Below are 20,245 nucleotides of genomic sequence, written 5' to 3' on the forward strand. Positions count from 1 at the left end.
CAGACAGAAAAGGACAAATACTGCATGAGTTCACTTAAATGTGTAATCTAAAAAACAAAACAGGACTTCCCTGGTGGCCCAGTGGTTAAGACTCCACACTTCCACTGCAAGGGGGCACAGGTTCCATCCCTGGTCAGGGAACTAAGATCCCGAACGCTGCACTGCGCAGCCAAAAGAAAAACAAAACAAATGAAGAAACATAACAAAACACAGAGTCATGGATACAGAGAACAAACAGGTGGTTGCCAGAGGGGAAGGAGGTGGGGGAAGGAAAGAAATGCGAGATGAAGAGGTACAAACTTCCAGTTGCAAAATGAATGAGTCACAGGCATGAATGTACACTGCGGGGAATACAGTCAGTAAGTATAAAACTGGAAGGAAAAAAAGTCAATGTTAAGAGGAGAAAAACATGATGATGGTCACAAGTAATTTAGCTTTTTGTACACCACTGTATGATATTCAGAGAAGTGGTTACAAATACATTCAAAAACCAACTCTTAACACATCTTTCATGATAAAATAAGAATATTATGAAAACACCAGTTTTTAAAGTATAAAATGTAGGAATTCCAGGCACTTTTGTCCATTTTTGATGCTTCAACATGTTAAATTTTAATCTCGGCTTCAACTCAGACCTTTATATTTGCTGTGCCCTGCCTAGAATGCCTTTTCCTCACTCTCATGAAATAGTCCCTCTCTTCCCATTGTCATCCTCGATGCTCTTACCCTGCTTTTCTTCATAGAACTTTTAACTACCTGAAAGAATATTTTTTCTTTTTAATTTACTTGTTTACTGTGGTTAGTATAAGCATCTGTATCACTCCCTAGAATACTTAGTTTCATGAGGGTATAGAAAACAGTGCCTGGGCAAAGAAAAAAGCACTCAGTGAATAGTTACTGAATAACTTCATACCCCCTAATACCATCTCCATTTTACAAATGTGGAAACTAAAGAATGGAGATGTAAGTAACTTTGCCCAAGATCACAAAACCAGCAAACAGTAAAGGTGGGATTATGAACCGAGGCAGTCTGACATCAAAGCCTATGCTCTTTAAGCACTGCACTCTGCCTCCTCAATTAACTAGGCTGATTTCTATTGTATACATCCAAACAATCTTATGTGGTACAGAGGACAATAGTCTCTACCTCAAGACTATATGTTTTATTTTATTAGACACAGAGCTGCAACATTCAGATTCCACTTCAAGGAAGTGGATAGCCAACAGCTGTCAGCCCTTCAGGGATGCAGAGAGCTGCCTTGCCCACATTCACACCCTTCACAGAGCAACTGCACCAGGTGACTGAGCAAAGTGGAGGTATAAAGAAAGGCCCAGCCCTATCAGCCCAATGCGGAGGTCACAAGCAATAAATGCTCACTCCAGATCATCCCACCTGGTCAGCTGAGGCTTTGTCGGGCTTGCATTGCATTTGCACTTCTTCCCCAGACCAACTCTGTTTCCGTCCCCTTCCTTTCACATGTGTTGATCCTTAAGAAAATCTTATACACCAGACTCCTTTTAGACATCTGATTCCAGAGAACCTAAAATACTTACAATGAACAAACTGAATAATTCCTTCCTGGATAACTGAAACTTAGACTCACACTTGAAGTACTACAATTTTTGGCCTGTTTTCTGTCTTAGTAATCTTGTAACTGGTTACTTTGGGAAAAGGAAAAAACAATACAAAAGTGGGTTTAGAAAGCACAGCCCAATAGGCAATTCTCCGGCTAAGGTTCCCATGCAACGAAAGCCTTAGTTTCTGAAAGGAACTTGCTCCTCCTCCTTCAACATAAACCTTAGATACAGCCCATCACCAGCAGTCGCAGGAAAAGAAGTCTAAAGTACTATTTTCTGATATTGGAAAATATGTTTTCCTGGTCCATAAGTTTCAGGCTCCAACCTCTTAACAGTTAAACACTGAGAAACTTCCAAGGATCAGTCCAAGGTACTAGGCTTTCTTGAACATTAAAATTTGCAATTCCCACAGCACTGACATAAGGATACACACACACACACACACACACACATATAGATAATATACTTCTAAAGCTTTTTCATCAAAGCACCCCAATTGCAGAAGAACAAGTAAGCACTAAAGTAATAAATACCTCCCCACCACTTTCCCAGCATCTTGACAGACAACAGGATGTTACAGCAGTCTACTGTAAGCAGCCAAGTTTCTTTGTCTGCTCTTGTATACCCTCTTAATCCAAACAAGTTTCGCCCTCTACATCATCATACACAATGTGTGTTTTACAAGAAAAATATGGAAGTGTTTCCTCCTCACAAATAAAATAAAAATGATAAATTAGGTAGACATATTATATTGACAACTACTGAACAGGGCAAAGCATATAGCAGTTTGATAGACATGGTCATACAACGTACTAATTTGTATCCATTAACCACCCTTCATTGTTATCTATGAAAAGAGTGAAAATAAAAATACCCCACTAAAATCTTCTGCTTCACTACTGAATCCTTATGTATCTATGTGAAAAAGTATAGGCTTTTTTTTTTTTTGGCTGCGCGAGCGGCTTCCGGGACCTCAGTTCCCCAACCAGGGACTCAACCCATGCCCTTGGCAGTGAAATCGAGGAGTTCTAGCCACTGGACTGCCAAGGAATTCCCAACGTAGGCTTTTAAAAATGTTAAGACAACAACCTCCCAAAACAGTTTAACTTGCTATAAGCAAATGATACTGCAAGTCAGATTATACTGAAAGTTAATCTCATGCCAAATCTCCATAAGATCCAAACTATCATGATATGATTTAATCCTACATGAAGTTTTATGTGCTATGTAATAACTCCTTTCTAATACGATATGCAGCTATTATTGTTGCTTTCAATCGTTTAAAAAATAAAAGCATGATATTTACTTTAAAAACAGTTGCTTCCGATAAAACAATGTGTTATATGTACCTGCGCTCATAGAGAAATCAACTCGATTATATTTTTAAAATTGGCTTTAGTTGTTGGACTCCTCTTTTAAAGATAAAAAGTAAATGCAATTAAAACCAAGCTTCTGGGGACTTCCCTGGTGGCGCAGTGGTTAAGAATCCACCTGCCAATGCAGGGGACACGGGTTCGATCCCTGGTCTAGGAAGATCCCACATGCCGCGGAGCAACTAAGCCTGTGCGCCACAACTACTGAGGCTGTGCTCTAAAGCCTGCGAGCCACAACTACTGAAACCCACGCACCGCAACTATTGAAGCCCGCACTCCACAAGAAGAAGCCACCGCAATGCGAAGCATGCAAACTGCAAAGATGAATAGCCCCCACTCACTGCAACTAGAGAAAAGCCCACACACAGCAATGAAGACCCAGTGCAGCCAAAAAAACCCAAAAAAACAAAAAAATTCCAAAATTCTAATAGTCACAAACTGTAACCACCCCCCATATTTGTGAAAGATTAAAAAAAAAAAAACCCAAAACAAAAAACCCTGCTGTAGAAGGGGAAAAATCCAGATAGCACAGGCAACCATCAGATCTAATGAGTCACCAGTCTCTCCTCCAAACACTGCAGAACACTGCAGTGGCAAATCACAACACCAGAGGCCCAATTTGTTCCTTCTGTTTTACAAGATCCCTTACAAATTGCTATTGGTTAATGCACTATACCTAGTAATTTCATTACCCAGAGAAATGTTTTCGCTACCAGTCTTGGATGATACAACTGCTGGAGGCAAGGGTAAGGTGTTATGTAAAAGCTAAATACCAAGGTTCTAAGACAAGATTTATTTACATACAAAATCCTTAATTGATACCGGGGAACTTCATTGATACTTAACATAACACTTGGAAATGTACATCCTATCCAACTGACTGAAGACTAACTTTGGAAATAATAGATTTTTTTTTTTAAGATGAAGAAGAATCTAGTTGATTAAAAGCAAATACTTATTTTCAAACACAGTTTACCTTCTTGGGGAAAGGCATCAAGAATCTAATATTTTTATGCTTGCTATAAATTATAACGAAAGTTATAGAATTGGTAGAATTCCAGCTAATAGCACTACCTTATATTCACAGAGTATAGTACACAATCATTTTGTGAAGTACTTTTCTATTCATTTTATTTAACCTACCTCCCTAGCAACACCATTAGAAAGGCTTATGTGTGGGCTTCCCTGGTGGCGCAGTGGTTAGAGTCCGCCTGCCGATGCAGGGGACACGGGTTCGTGCCCCGGTTCGGGAAGATCCCATATGCCGCGGAGTGGCTGGGCCCCTGAGCCATGGCCGCTGAGCCTGCGCGTCTGGAGCCTGTGCTCCGCAACGGGAGAGGCCACAACAGTGAGAGGCCCGCGTACCGCGAAAAAAAAAAAAAAAAAAAAGGCTTACGTGGCAGATTACTGACTAGCATAACTAGTTCCCCCTTTTTATCTTGTTAGCAAAATCCTAAATTGGCTGAAATTTTGGTAGACACATCAAGGTAATTCCAGGTCCCCTGTCAATGACTGGTTTGGAAATGAGCATGTTATGATGTTCTGACCAATAAGAGGTAAGGCAAAGTCTACTGGGGAGCTTCTGGGAATGATTTCTTTGCTCTTTTAAAAAATACAGGCCATGAAAAACACTTTTTCCCTTGGGATCTGGTCATCTGCGTGGGACATGCAGCCATCTTGGGACCTTGAAAGAAGCAAATCTAAGTAGCCAGGCCACCTTGCTAAGGACAGCAAAACTGAAAGACAGAAAGCATCTGGGTCCCTGTTGCCTTTATAACAAAACAGAAAGGAGAGGATTTCAAGAATAAATATTTTTATATGGTATACATATTTCATAGTGTTATTTTTTTTAAAGGATAGGCCAAAAGGTTAAGAATAAAGGCATCTATAAGGTCATTACTTAAATAGTTCACAAAAAATTACTTGAGATGGACTACAAGGAAATATGCAGACAAAAGTGGGAATCAGAGTAGAGAAGTATGGAAAGATCACAGATGGCAAACTGGACTAACAGAATCAGAAAAAATTTATTCCTACTACAATAAAATTTTTTGAGGGCACACACAGATAACACCCTTTCACTTATTAAAGTACAACTAATCCTGTAAAAGAAACAGTAAAGATAAAAGGTAGGGTGGACAATTAAGCTGGGAATAGAATTCAAATCTTATTGGCTACATATTCTTATGCTTTGATGACAAGCTTATCCATAAACAATTTTGATAGCATTTCTAGAAATAAACAATCACAGATTCTTTTCACTTCAAAATTTTATAAATAAAAGTGAGTTATACTGAGGTGATAATCCAAAGTATTAACCAGAATAACAAAATACTGTATTTAGTGTATAAGTTCTATGGTTTGAAATTTATAGGCTAGAAGCCTATGACCAATGGTAGAACTGTCATATGAACAGACTCAAGTATCCCTGCCTTCAAGGGGCATAAATTTATCATTTTCTTAACTCTCTTCCCTCCACATAGCATGGAGCCTTGCACAGCAGTAACTCAATAAAATGTTCTGATATTAAAAACAGATAAACTACTACTTGTTAAGCACATATCACATTCCAGGCATTATGTTAAAAAATAAACACATCTCATTTAACCTTCAACAACAGTCCTAGGAGGCAGGTATTGTTTGATTACGAAACAGGTTTTGAGACTTTAAGCAACTCGCTCAAGATTAGAGCTATGGAGTGGAGAAGTCCGAATTCAGTCTGATTTTAACATCTAAGCATTTATAATAATAACAAATAATTCAAAAGACCTTATTTAGCCAGTAGCTTTAACCTCTATTATCTTAAAAAAAAAAAAAAAGCCCAGGATGCCTCTTTTCCATTATTAACTGACTCTATGTTAGAATGGCAAAGAATAATATGCAGGCAAAAGGGAGAAGATGAAAAAGAGATGATATAACAGATCATTCACAAACTAAAGAGCAAGTAGTATAACAACCAAGAATTGACTGTTTCTAGAATATCCATCTCCTAAAGAACTAAGATTTTTAAAGAACAACACACAATGCTGTGTTTTATTAATGCCTAGCTTTATAACACAAACATAAATAACTGATAATAATAGTAAAAATAAATTTAACTGTAAAGTAAATGGGCATATTTGGAACTAATAAGAATATTAATGAAAACAGACCCAATATAATTTTGCTACAGGGAATAGTAGTAGAAAATTTCTGGTTAATAGTCTGTCATAAATTTGGAATAATAAATTTACCTGAAACAGTATCTGAGAAATTCCTCTTATTTTTCTTATCTCTAAGACAAAACTTATTAAAGAGTTAAAACTTATAGTGAAGCTAACATTAATATCCCATAAGACTTCTATGTGAATTTTTACAAGATTTCTTGATTTCAGATTACAAAGAAAAAAACGAGTCACTGATTTTATATTTTAACTTACCAAGAATGTAAACAGCCAAAAAGATAGCTAAATGATACAAACAGTAAAGAAAATAAGCATTTGTTACATACTTCTGCTTAAAATTTATTTTCAGAAGCAATATGCTTATAATTTTTAAAATACCCAAAGAAAAGTCTCATAACTTGAATACTGTTGACTTTGATGTTATTTCCTCACAATTTTTTATATAACTGTAATCAATACTATAATACAACTTGACATATTTTTAATAAGTATCATCTTAAACAGTACAATATTCCATTAAATGGATACCATAGTTTATGTAATAATTCTCTTTAAACTACAGCACCCCACTTTTTGTTATTTATACATAAATAAATAAATAAATAAATATATATATATATATATATATATATATATTTTTTTTTTTTTTTTCGGTACGCGGGCCTCTCACTGCTGTGGCCTCTCCCGTTGCAGAGCACAGGCTCCGGACGCGCAGGCTCAGCGGCCATGGCTCACGGGCCTAGCCACTCCGCGGCATGTGGGATCTTCCGGCAGGCGGACTCTCAACCACTGCGCCACCAGGGAAGGCCCTTAGTGGTTATTTTGTTTGATGTTATAAATGCTAGAACACCAAATAATTATACAAAGAATAGATAAAATCTTATCTCCATTATTCTGCCTGGTATTATTATTTAAAATTTTACAAACAAATATTAGCTCAAAAAGGCTAAACAGGGACTTCCCTGGTGGTGTGGTGGTTAAGAATCTGCCTGCCAGTGCAGGGGACACGGGTTTGAGCCCTGGTCCAGGAAGATCCCACATGCCGCAGAGCAACTGAGCCTGTGCACCACAATACTAAGCCTGCTCTCTAGAGCCTGAGTACCGCAACTGCTGAGCCCACGAGCCACAACTACTGAAGCCCACGTGCCTAGAGCCCGTGCTCCGCAACAAGAGAAGACACCACAATGAGAAGCCTGCACACTGCAACGAAGGGTAGCCCCCACTCGCCGCAACCAGAGAAAGCCTACGTGCAGCAACGAAGACCCAACGCAGCCAAAAATATAAAAAATAATTTATTTTTTAAAAAAAGGCTATAGAACCACACACAGAAATGGACAACTGACTAAAACGGACAATTTTACACAATTAAAATGATGGGCAAGAGATCTTAAGATATACTGCACAAAGAAGACCCATGAATGGCAAATAAATACATGAAAATATGCTTAATATTAGGAAAATGCAAAGGAAAACCACAATGAAATGCCACTCCATACCTAGCGGGGCTAAAATTTTAAAAGACTGACCACAGGAAGTGTTGGTAAGGATGTAGAACTAGAACTCTCACGTACTGCTGGTAGGAATGTAAAATGTACAACCATTAAAAAAACAATCTGGCAGTTTCTTAGAAAGTTAAGCATACACCTATCATATGACCCAGTCATTCTACTCCTTGGTATTTACCCATGAGAAATGAAAGCTTATGTCCAAAGAAAGAATTTTACATGGATGTTCATAGCAGCTTTATTCATAACAGCCAAAAAGCAGAAACAACCCAAATATCTATCAACAAGTGAAGGGATAAACAAATTGTGGTATTTGTGGTATACAGTGAATACTCAGCAATAAAAAGAAATGCATCATTGAAACATGTAAAAGTAAGAGGTAGACACCCCCCCCCACCGCCCTGGGCAAAGGGTTCCATTTATATAAAACTCTAGGAAATACAAACTAACCTATAGTGATAGAAAAGAGATCAGTGGTTCCTTGGGGATGGGCAGTGGGGAGGTATAGAAGGAAGGGATTACAAAGAGGCACGAGGAAATTTCTTTTGAGGGTGATGGATATGTTCACTATATTGACTGTAGTGATGGTTTCATGGGTGTATACATATATCAATATGTCAAACAGTACACTTGAAATATGTTTGCAATTATGTCAATTATACCTCAATAAAACTTTTTTTAAAAAGCACAAAGTATTGACAATATGACTCCTGTAAGGGCATAATGCTTACACAGAATACATCATATTCACTTTTGTTTTTACTTGTCAACTAACAGTTACAGAAGACTACATGATGCTATGTATGCCTATGATGCTAATAAGAGAACCTTAACCCTAGGAACAGCTGAAAACCACCACACAGGCTTTTGTCTGTTTAGAATGAACTAATGTGGCTCTTGATAAGGCTGTGGGCACCCACTTGTCCAGTCAAGTTCGGCAAATCCTGAGAATTTCCAGTCCCTTAACAGCTCAGGAGTATATTAGTCAGAAATGCCTCTAAAGTACTTACTCATCTTTGTTTCAGAACAGGGCTTAATGGCAATATCTTGTGTGAGGATTTAGGAATATTATCTTGAACTGTCGAGCCATGAGGCATGGGGCATAGAAGGGTTTGACCTCCAAGATTCAGGCTCAGCTCTACTATTTTAGATATCAAAGTTGCTACGGTGCAATGATTCATTTGGAGGGTGAAGGTAGAGGGAGTTATTGTCTGTTGTTTTATTCTTCTCTGAGGTAGAAATAGTTTACAATAAAGAATTAATAGTCTTTATCATTGCCTATTTTTAGGTACTTCCCCCACCCTCCTTATCCAACAGCATCTTTGGGTGAGGATGAGATCATATTTAACATACGCACACACCACTGAACAATAGCAGGTACTATAAATCTACATTCAAGCACTGCAGGTGTACCAAGTTGGGACCTGAGCATTCTGTATTTTAATTGTCTGCTTTGGATCACATTGAAGAGTTTGGGTGTCACTTGGCCTATTCTTTGCATTAATAAGAGATACTTTTCTTTCTTGAAACAAATGAAATAGAGGACACTGAACAGAAGTATGTTATATTCAAAATAATTTGTGGATATTGTAACTCATGTTAATAAAGTCCCTCACTGTCTGATTCTGCATTACCTAAGACTAGTACTTATAGAGTGACAACCCATTTTTCACAAGATACAGTTATTCTCACATTTAGCTAGCTATCACACTCTAAATGTTCGTATTAATTGGCAATCTGATTCCCTATGTATTATTTGAGAGCTCTAACATAATTGTTTTGGTTCATAAAATCAGCAACTTTCACAATTATTAACAACTGTAGTATTTTACTTTTAATAACTTACATTCAAACTTCAATTGATAGAATTTCAATGTATGAGTCACATAAACAGCACTTCAAGTTATCTAGAATGTTTTCCATTATTTGAAAGTAACAAAAAGTCATGACATTTGTCAGACCTTGATCTCATACTGACACTGTTAGATACTGATTAGATATGGGGTAACCTATGCTATCACATGATGGTAGGTCACACGTAATTCAGGAATGCTAGAAATTTTAAAGGCGTTCAGCTATTCAGCTTCCCTAAGACTCAAGCTAAATGGGCAGATTTTGGCAAAATACTGACGACAAACCTGACCTTCAGTGCATCCCTAAATTGGACAATAATTTGGCAATACCCACCAAAATTCAAAATCCTTTGACCCACCTCTTCCATTTTTAGGAATTTACTTTATGTGTACAAAATGTGCTATTAACAAAATAATCTATTACAGCACTGTTTCTTACAGCAAAAGACTGGAATGTCCATTAATATGGAGACGACGCCTTGAGAGCTGTGGTGTTAAGATAGTAATCTCTGGAAAAAGACTCTCTGGGTTCAACTCCAGAGCCCTATTACTTATGAACTGGGTGACATTGGTGGGCATTTAACCACTCAAAGCCTAAACTGCCTCATCTGTTAAATGGGGATAAAACTAACACCTATCTTATAAGGCTGTTGCGAACTTGCATGACTTAATTCAAGAAAAGTGCCTGATACAGGAGTACACTCTCAAAAAACTGTTGTGTAGGATGATGATGGTACATTAGTACAACTGAATACTAGACTACTATTTAAAAGAATGTGGCATCTTTAACTGTATCAATGTGGAAAAATCTCCAAGGTAACATTGTTAAATGAAAAATGTAAGGCCTGGGAATAACATGACAAGATGCTACCTTTGTGAACAAATACATGAGAAAAAAGAGTAAGGATGGAGAGACGGGGAGAAAACGCACACATGTATGAATATAAAAATTTTACTGTATTTGTACATGTATTATCCATTCAACTTAGTTAAAAATATTGAGTGATTTGATGAGTGCTAAACCAATTAAGCCAAGTGATAAAATTACTATATATAACTAATTAACTGAGTAAAGAGCATAGTAACTAAATAATAATGGCAAATATGTACATGGCTCTTATTATGTAACAGTCGTTGTTCTAATCACTTTTCTTATATTATTTAATCCTCACAACACTTAATGAAATAAATATACTCTTAATATCCTTATTTTAAAGCTGAGAAAAATGCAACAGAGAGACATAAAAGAAACTTCCCCAAAGTCACACTGCTAAGAAGTAACAGAGCCAGGGTTTGAGCCAGTCTGGCTCCAGTACCTACACCCCTAACCTCCTTGCTTGCTATGTTGCCTCTCAACACTACTCTAAAATTACTTTTTATTTACATATATCCCAACTCTTTTCAAAAGGAATTTGTACATTCCTCAAAAAATGAAAAACAGAACTCTCATATGATCCAGCAATTCCACTCCTGGGTATTTATTTAAAGGAAACAAAAACACGAACTAGAAAAGATATATGCACCCCACTAAGTTCACTGCAGTATTATTGACAATAGCCCAGATATGGAAGCAACTTAAGTGTCCATCAACAGAAAAATGGATAAAGATGATGTGGTGTGTGCATACAATGGAACATTAGCTGTAAAAAAGAATGAAATCTTTCCATTTGCAACAACAGAGATGGACCTACAGGGTATTAGTGAAATAAGTCAGAGAAAGACGAATACTGTATGATTTAGTTATATGTGGAATTTAAAAAACAAATGAACAAACAAAACAAAACAAAGTCATAGATACAGAGAACAAACAGGTGGTTGCCAGAGGGAAGGGGATTGAGGGAGGAAAGAAACATGTGAGGGAGATTAAGAGGTACTAACTTCTAGTTGCAAAATAAATGAGTCACAGGTATGAAATGTATAGTGTGGGGAATATAGTCAATAAGTATGTAATATCTTTGTATGGTGACATGTCGTAACTAGACTTATTGTGATTATTTTAAAATGTATAGAAATATCGAATCACTATGTTGTATAGCAGGAACTAACATAGTATTCGCTTTAAGTCAATTATACTTTGAAAACAAAAGAGATCAGATTGTGGTTACTAGAAATAAGGGAGCAGGGGAAGGGGTAACCAGATGAAGGTGGTCAAAAGGTACAAACTTCCAGTTATAAATAAGTGCTAGGGATGTACTGTATAACATGATATATAATTACATTACTGAATGTTAAATATGAAAGTTGTCAAGAGAGTAAATCCTAAGAGTCTTCATCACAAGAAAAAAAATTTGTTTAACTTTCCTTAATTTTGTATCTATATGAGAGGATGGATGTTTACCAAAATTACTGTGGTCATCATTTCATGATGTATGTAAGTCAAGTCATTATGCTGTACACCTTAAACTTATACAGTGCTGTATGTCAATTATATCTCAATAAAAATGGAGGGGAAAAATGTGTAGAGTTTACAATAAAGAACATATACATGATTAAGTTAGTAAAACTTTTAAGGAAAAGGGGAAACAAAAAATATCAACATGAGAAACAAATACAAATACTTTAAACATATAACAAATCTCACTCTAAAGCAGGGGTCCCTAACTCCTTGGAACCCGGCTGCACAGCAGGTGAGTGGCAGGCAAGTGAGCGAAGCTTCATCTGCCACTCCCCATTACCGCCTGAACCCTCCCCCCACCACTGCACCACCACCACCACCCCACCGCCGCCACCCACCCCGTCTTCAGAAAAACGGTCTTCCATGAAACCAGTGCCAGATGGCAAAAAGGTTGGGGACCGCTGCTCTAAAGCATCTGTTATTTTCTATTACGGCTTTGAATGATATATTAATTTCAGATTCTTAAAAGGACTGAAATCAAGTATTAAGTAACTTAATTTTGCTTCTTTATAGGCATTCTTATTTGAAGCTTTCTAAGGAGAGTTAACGTTGTATTTAGTTTTTTTATTCACCAAAACCCAAATGTGGACTTTCCCTTATGCTGACCGTCAAACAATTACGTCAGGTAACAGACTCCATAATTGTGCAATATGCTCTATTATCTCCAAGGCAGAAAACATTTCTGGAGGACTTAATATCCATACCAAAAATAAAATTTGTAACCCTATCTGGTAATGCCTATCACTTTTCTGTACATTTTTAATGACAACTTCTTATTGGATGCCCATGGGTTATCACATACACAAAAAAATTAAGGAGAGTTTATGGAATTAGCAGGGTAATTTATACACTTTCCCCTCAGATACCTAAGTAATTAAGACAAAAAAAAATTTCAGACAATTGCCATTTCTGGCAATTTCAAATGGAATTCTTCCTTTTGTTAATTCCTTCTTTGCCCTAACAGATCTTTTACTTTTAATTAATTAACTTATTAATTAATTAATTTCTGGCTGTGTTGGGTCTTCATTGCTGTGCGCGGGCTTTCTCTAGTTGCGGCGAGCAGGAGGCTTCTCTTCCTCGCAGTGCGCAGGCTTCTGCTGCAGAGTACAGGCTCTAGGCGTGTGGGCTCAGTAGTGGTGGCTTGCTGGCTCCAGAGCGCAGGCTCAGTAGTTTGGCACACGGGCTTAGTTGCTTCGTGGCATGTGGGATCTTCCCGGACCAGGGCTTGAACCCGTGTCCCCTGCATTGGCAGGTGAATTCTTAACCACTGTGCCACCAGGGAAGTCGCTTCTTTTCAAAAAAGGTAGTTTTTTCTAATTACAGAAACACTACATGTTCATTGTAAAAATAAAAACACATAATACAGAAAAGGGTAAGAAAATAAAAACCACCCAAAATGCCCATCCATGTACTGAGGTAACCATTAAACATACACTTTGGTGACTATCCTTTCCGCAATTCAACTTGTACAGATATGCACAAACATGTAGTTTTATGCATGTGTTATTGTGAATACCCTGCCTTTTTTCCTTTGTCTTCCTGTTTTCTTTTGCTTACTTCCTCCTTCCAGTGTTGACAATCATATAGGCATATACAAAACTCATGGTGTTTTTCAGCTGTTTAACAAAAATGGGATCTCGTTACATATTTTTCTCTAAACTTTGCCTTTCTCACTTAAGATACATGATGGATCTTTTTAGGATGTATTTGGAAATCCTTTCGATTCACCAGTATGGATTTAACTTCAATTTTTTTTTTAACTCCTACTTTTAATGGATTTTAAAAACATAAAATCTATAAGTTATACACCAATACCCCTACTGACAGGCATTCCCTTTGTTCCCAGGTTTTTGCTACTTCAAACACTGCTTCAATCGACATTCATGTGAACACTTGCTACTTGCTGGTGTTTTTATTCTAAGGAAAAGAGTCCATACGGTGGGATTGTTGGATGGAAGAATATGTATTTTTAATATTAACAGATATTGCCTGATTGTTTACTAAAAAAACTGTAACAATTTACATCTCCACTAGCATTTTATGAGAAAATCCTTTACCACTAGCGGTAGGTTTACCACTTAATTTCTGCTAATCAGAAAAAAATTTTTCATTGTTAGTATATTGATTACTAGTGAAGTTATACATCTTTTCATAAGTTTGTTGAATGTCTGGATTTCTCTTCTTGAAGTTCTGGTCATATGCTTTACCCATGTTTCTATTATGTGGACTTTTTCTTAATATGTAAAAGTTCTGACAAATGTTAACTCTATCTGTTATACATATTTCAATTTGTTTTCAATCTGGCTTTTGTCCTCTATTTTTGCCACTGAAAAATTCTTCATTTCTATATGTTCTCATACACCTATGTTTACTTTTATGACTTTCAGATTTCCTATCTTGGTTTAAAAGGTCATCACTACATCTAGATTGTATATATAAAAAAATTTTAGGAATATTTTTAATATTTTAAATATTTAAGTTTTTAATCCATCTTGAAACTAGTTTCTGCATATGCTGCAAAGTACTGGCTCAAGTTAATTTCTTCCAGACAGACAAGCTGTGTCAGTTACATTTACTATATATGTCCCCGTTTTTCCCACTGGATTGAAATATCACTTCACCATGTATTAAATTATTTTATATGCTGGGATTTACTTCTGCTTTTTAAAATTCTGCTGAGCTTACAGAGGCCTAAAAACATACCTGCACCTATAAACTTAAATAACGTATTCAGTTATCTGGATAAGTCAAAACATTTTCACTTAGGATATCCAAGTAATTAAGAAGAAATCATCATTTAAATGCCTAATTCTCCATACCAAATTAAAAAATTATTGCCCAAAGCAATAAACAGTGATTGTAGGAACTCAAATAGAAATTTTAAAACTTTCTTAAATCTCCTAATCTAAGATGACTTATTTTGATGCATTTCTGTCCATCTTTTTCAATATGTATATACAATTACTACACATACAGTTTCTGTATCATGCCCTTTCTTCAATTTTATAAGTGTTTTCTAATTTAGTCTTCTCTATTTTATTGTTAAATAAACACTTAAAAGAATTAAACTAAGAAATAACTAAAACAAAACAAAGTCTGGTTGTTTTTCATTGCTCAAGCACATGTGCAGCTCTTCTGCATTATATCATGCATTACCCGTTTTACTTTCAATGAAATAAGCTTAACTATTTTTCAGAAAAGAAATAAAACATGGCATGCTGTTGATATAATTTTTAAAAAGGTTTGTCAACGAAAGAACAATGGTTTCTACAGATAGCATTAAGATTCAGAAAAACTGAAAATTTTATTGTAGTAACTAGTCATAATATTGACACCAAAAAAATAGCAACAAAAAAAACACAGGTTAAATCTCAAAATATCTATGAAATACCACCAATTTTGAAGGCTAAGTGCAGTTGTGAAATTTATTAAACAGAGCTAACTACAAACAAATGTAAAGGGGCGTTTCAAAAAAATTAATCATTAAATAATTTTATTCACAGTAGTAACTAATTCTAAAGATGACTTTAATAGTTACAGGTAAAAATAAAGATTTATTACTATGAAAATATACATCTATTTCAGCTATCTTTATAAACACACACACAATGTATATGTATTTACTATACATATAATATGTATATACTATATATATATAAAATAATACACTTATATAAACCGAAGTCACTTTCAGTTCACAACAGGAAACAAAGAAAATAGTAAAATTTTAAAGTCTCTACAGAAAAATTAAATGGAAAATATGGTTATTGATCATAATTTATTTCACTATAATAGAAAACTTGACATTAAAGACATTAAATATTCAATAATCTCTTAATAAAATCTTTCCTTAGAACAAATGAGTTATTTTTTTCAGGACTAAGGTGAAACATAAACTCATGATAGCTACACTTCAATTATTGTTTAATTTACTGATATTTTCCAATACAAAACCACTAAACCTTGTGAATCGTCAACCTAGGAAGGGAAAAGTTTTACTCTAGTTCACGTCTCCATTGTGTTCTCTATATTCCTATGTCTACTTCAAATGAGGATAAAAATAAGGCATAAAAACAGTTAGAATAAAAGGCAGAAATTTTAAATATAAGCTAAACTCAAAAGTTCCACCTCTGTAGAGTGGTGTAATTTTAATATATTTCTATAATCCTGTGTAGGGATAATAATTTAGAAATACAATACTTCCTTAAATTGATTCTACATATTAATGATCATGAGCTCTGGAAAATCTTTATATAGAAAATATTAAGTCACTGCAGTTGCCAAAATAATAGACTTTATGTTATTTCTTAGCTCCTATTAATAAATCTATTTTAGAATCTTTGCTAGAAGTACATTTTTCTTGCTATTTTTTGGTAATAAGCCTCATTTCAAATTCTACTCTTTACTCCATACCCCAAGCTTGTTGCTCAATTTTATAGGATATCTAAAAGTCTCCTTTAGAAATTCAGTATATAAAATCAAACTAGGTATCAGCAAAGTTAATTATTTAAACGTACAAAGTATGTACTAGGCCCTCTGCATCATGATCTAATTTAATAGCATCTATGGCATAGATTTAAACACGAGGAAATTTAAGCTTAGATTAAGTAAATTGTCCGAAGTCACACAGCTTAAATAAATGGTAAGGCCAGACTTGAACCCAGGTCTATAGGATCAGGAAATACCACTTGGTTTTAAAAATACTTTCACATAGATTACCTAGGGTTTATCTCACTTGAAATCATAATACCCTTGATAGAAAGGTTCCTAAGTATCAAACCATAAGCCCCCACCCCCAACTTTACTTAAAAGCATATAGCTAAAGTGGCAGTACTTAATGATGATTTTCTGACTTTTAGTCTAGTGCTATATCACGTGTAGCCTGTACAGTGCCCCTTTTTTCAATAAACACAACTCACTCCTCTTCCCTTCCCTATCATGCAAACACATATGTTGTGAAAATAAGTTGATCACTACATTAATAAAGTCCATCTGAGGTTTATATCTATTCTATTGACCATGATTTGGATGGTTACTATTAACAATTTATATCTTAAAGCTAATACCTAGTGCATAAACTCAGTAGGAGCTATGATCTGCAAGAACTTTAGAAGTAGTTTAATCTCCCTGTCCAACTGTCAAACACTCATTCAATGAACAATTTATTTAATGCCTATCAAGTACTTCTGCATCCTGGTACTAAAGACACAACAGTAGAGACACTGTCCTTGAATTCCTAGGAGCTTTACAGTTTACTAAGGAACAGCCCAGCAAACAGTAATTAAATACAACGTGCTAGAAATGAAAATAGAATAGAAAATATTGTGTAGTAGTCTATAGAAGTTAGTGCCTAGTTCTGCCCACAGAGGAAGAAAGCATCTTGGTGGTGGCCATAATCTACAAAGGCAGTGACATATAAGAAAGACCTCAGAGTAAGCACACAAGAGGTGTCAGGGACCCGAACACAAAAACCCCCGTGTGCCATTTAATGTTGGACTACAGCACAATTCTCTAATGAATGTTAAGATTTGTACATATAGGGAATTCCCTGGTTGCCCAGTGGTTAGGACTTCGTGCTTTCACTGCCGGGGGTGGGGGGGCCAGTTCAGTCCCTGGTCAGTGGTCAGTGGACTAAGAACTAAGATCCCACGAGCCACGTGGCAGGCCAAAAAAAAAAAAAAAAAAGATTTCTGCATATAATATTCATAGATTGATAAAAAGCTCGTCTCAGAAATGGTTTCCACACTTCACATCACTTGTTTGTGTGTGTAAATCGAGTATAACGTCAAAGCTCTTTTTCAAATTCAACTTTAGTAGCAATTTAGTCACCAATTCCTGCTGCCAATCTTCCAGATTTCATTAGTGGTCTAAATTATTGCTTTTGCAAGTTCCTTAAAATCAGGGGAACTGTGAAGTAAAATTGCAAACTCATTCAACCTCTTTCACATTGACATTTTCCCCGCTAGTGCTCAATCCTTTTTAGCCTGTTTTCTCTATTCCATTTTGGTCTCATCCAGACAGGACTGGTTTAGACTTCAAGAACTCCTGTTATTTGGTGGAATGTTACCTGGGCAATGAAGCAACACTGCTTACATTTTTCTCTCCTCTAGTGATCAGGGAACCTCACTCTGGAGCAAACTAATGGATAAAACTATATTTATATCGGTAGCAAGCATACCGATACTTAAACATCTCAAACAAATTAGTGCTTTTGTCCAATATAAGTTATATGCACAAAATGCTAAAACTGTAAATCATAACAGTGGCCTTCATCATTACTTAGAGAAAGCAAGAAAGATTTTTAAGGTTATGTTTTCTAGTAACGAGCATCAATAAGCGAGTTTCTCTATTTTGAACTTACTATAAAACATTTTGTTAAATTGATGTTACTCTAGAATTTTAACTTCCCCCTTAACAAAATAAGACCAGTTTATTGCAGAGAATTTGGAAGATACCAGAAAAACAAAAATAAGTCATTCATACCCACCACTCAAAGATAATGATTCCATCTTCCTCATTTTTCAGTTGTCTTTTTAATGGATTCTTCAATGACATGGGTTAGAAAACTCTAAGGTTTAACTAAGAATATAATTTTTTCAGATTAAGAAAAAGTGTAATTTAAATTTAAAAAATCAGATTTGTAATTTCTGTAAGGCCTTTCAATTTAAAAGAACCAAGGGACTTTGAGTTTGCAGTATAAACAAGAGTTTAACCCCAAACAGAAAAACACTCTTCCCTAAGGCACATTGTTTGGGGTCAAAACATTGGTTACTATATTACATGTGAAATGGGAGTACACTGGGTTGGGCAAAAACCTAAACAATCTTTTCTGCACTTTCAGAAAATACTGTTCATCAAAATCTGAAGAGGTCACCTGGACTTTTACAAATGGGGAAAGCTAAGGAGGGATACAAATGCTACTTAACATAAATTTACCACTAGTCAAGGAATTGACTGGGAGTGGCAATTACGTAGGATTTTAGGGAGAAATGGCAAGAGGATGTCAAAGGCAGAAAATATGAAGTCAGCAATATCTCAACTTAACCTCCTTACCTTTAAGTTTATGGTCAAACACATTAGTTTAATTATCTTTCCAGCCCAATTAGTTTCTGAAGAATTACTTCCCTTTCAGGGAGGTCACTTTTCCATAAGCTAGCCTGGGTCTCCTGCAGATCATGACACCGCAACACCATCTTTCAACGCCTCCCCATTCAATCTAGACTGTCGCATTACCAACACCTCCTGTTTTGAAGGTAGTATATATTTATTCTTTCAACTGTCCTCTCCTTTTCTGCACCATGAAGTCAGAGAAGAGAAAGGTAAACGGCCACCTTTTACCCTTCCAGATCCATTCAAAGCTTGTGGACATCTATAAAACGCCTCTCGCAGGGATGTTAGATAAAAGCTAAGAATTAACTGAAAATGCACATTCGGAAGCAAGATTTACAGTGACACCGCAGTGAGGGCCACATCGGTGACATTCTCTCCCAAGCCGGTCTCACAGGAGACGCCTCTGCCTCCGGGGTTTTTCCTATCTCCCCGCTCCCCAGCCCCGGGCTGAAGGTAAAGACTTTACAAGGCCTCTGCCAAAGAACGGGGGATTGAGACCTGGAGGCTACTGCAGACCCCGAAGAATGCCTGAACCAATCCCACTACCCGAAGCCCCAAAGACTCGAAAGGGGAACCATAATGGCGGCACTCACCCCCCAGCCCCGGGAAGGGTGGACATGTGAACTCCTAGGTTGCAGGGGCGACCACATTGGGGGAGCGGGTGTCAAGATAACTGGAGAAATGAGATCGCCGGTGCAGGATGACAGCGGGGGGAAGCCCGGGACAGCAGAAGCCACCATTCACACTCTCTCTTCTCTTCATCCTCTCACCTCTTCTCTTCTATCCCAACCAGCCGCCGGTTACCGGTCGCCACTCACCTGCCGGGGCGCGAGGTCCAGAAACTGTACCGATCACCTACCCAGAGGCTCTGTCACTGTGGGAGGGGAAGCCTTCAGCTGCAGAGGGGGGCGGGTCTAGACAGTCACGTGACCCCCGGCTCCGCCCTGTTCTCCCCAACCGGGCTTGCTGCATCTCCGGCGCCTGTATTTTTGCGGATCGTTTGAACATTAATTTTCTTGCGATTAGATTTTAGTACTGCAAGAACAAAACAAAAATGTCCGCAAAGATTATGTTGTAAACTGCAACGTAGAAGGCGTGGGTGGAACGGGCTAAAGTGCATTGCTAAGGAAGTGACGTTCACGCAGTGGTCTCGGGGCCGGAAATGGAGATAAAAGTTCCGCCCCCCTGGGGCCCGCCGGCAAAATCCCAGGCTTATGGGTTTGGGGCCATCACGTGATATCGAAACCGAAACGTGCTGGACGGAAGC

The 20,245-nt window shown here is 36.8% G+C and overlaps 1 protein-coding gene across 3 annotated transcripts in view; it reads right to left on the minus strand.

The window, feature by feature from the left end:
• ATP6V1A (ATPase H+ transporting V1 subunit A) overlaps positions 1 to 20,062 on the minus strand; it is a 55,669-nt gene extending 35,607 nt beyond the window's left edge. Inside the window, exons 1-2 of one of the 3 annotated variants that reach the window (XM_067738869.1) lie at positions 19,797 to 20,062; positions 1,394 to 1,541 (exon numbers count right to left, since the gene is read on the minus strand). The gene's annotated coding sequence lies outside the window, so the exon portion shown is untranslated. Of the gene's footprint in view, positions 1 to 1,393; positions 1,550 to 19,796 lie in introns of all 3 variants that reach the window. The other 2 variants (XM_067738868.1, XM_067738866.1) reach the window with 2 other exon arrangements.
• Between the last annotated feature and the right edge of the window lie 183 nt (positions 20,063 to 20,245).

Source organism: Pseudorca crassidens, chromosome 5, assembly GCF_039906515.1.
Source record: "Pseudorca crassidens isolate mPseCra1 chromosome 5, mPseCra1.hap1, whole genome shotgun sequence".
In the NCBI taxonomy this organism is placed as follows: domain Eukaryota; kingdom Metazoa; phylum Chordata; class Mammalia; order Artiodactyla; family Delphinidae; genus Pseudorca; species Pseudorca crassidens.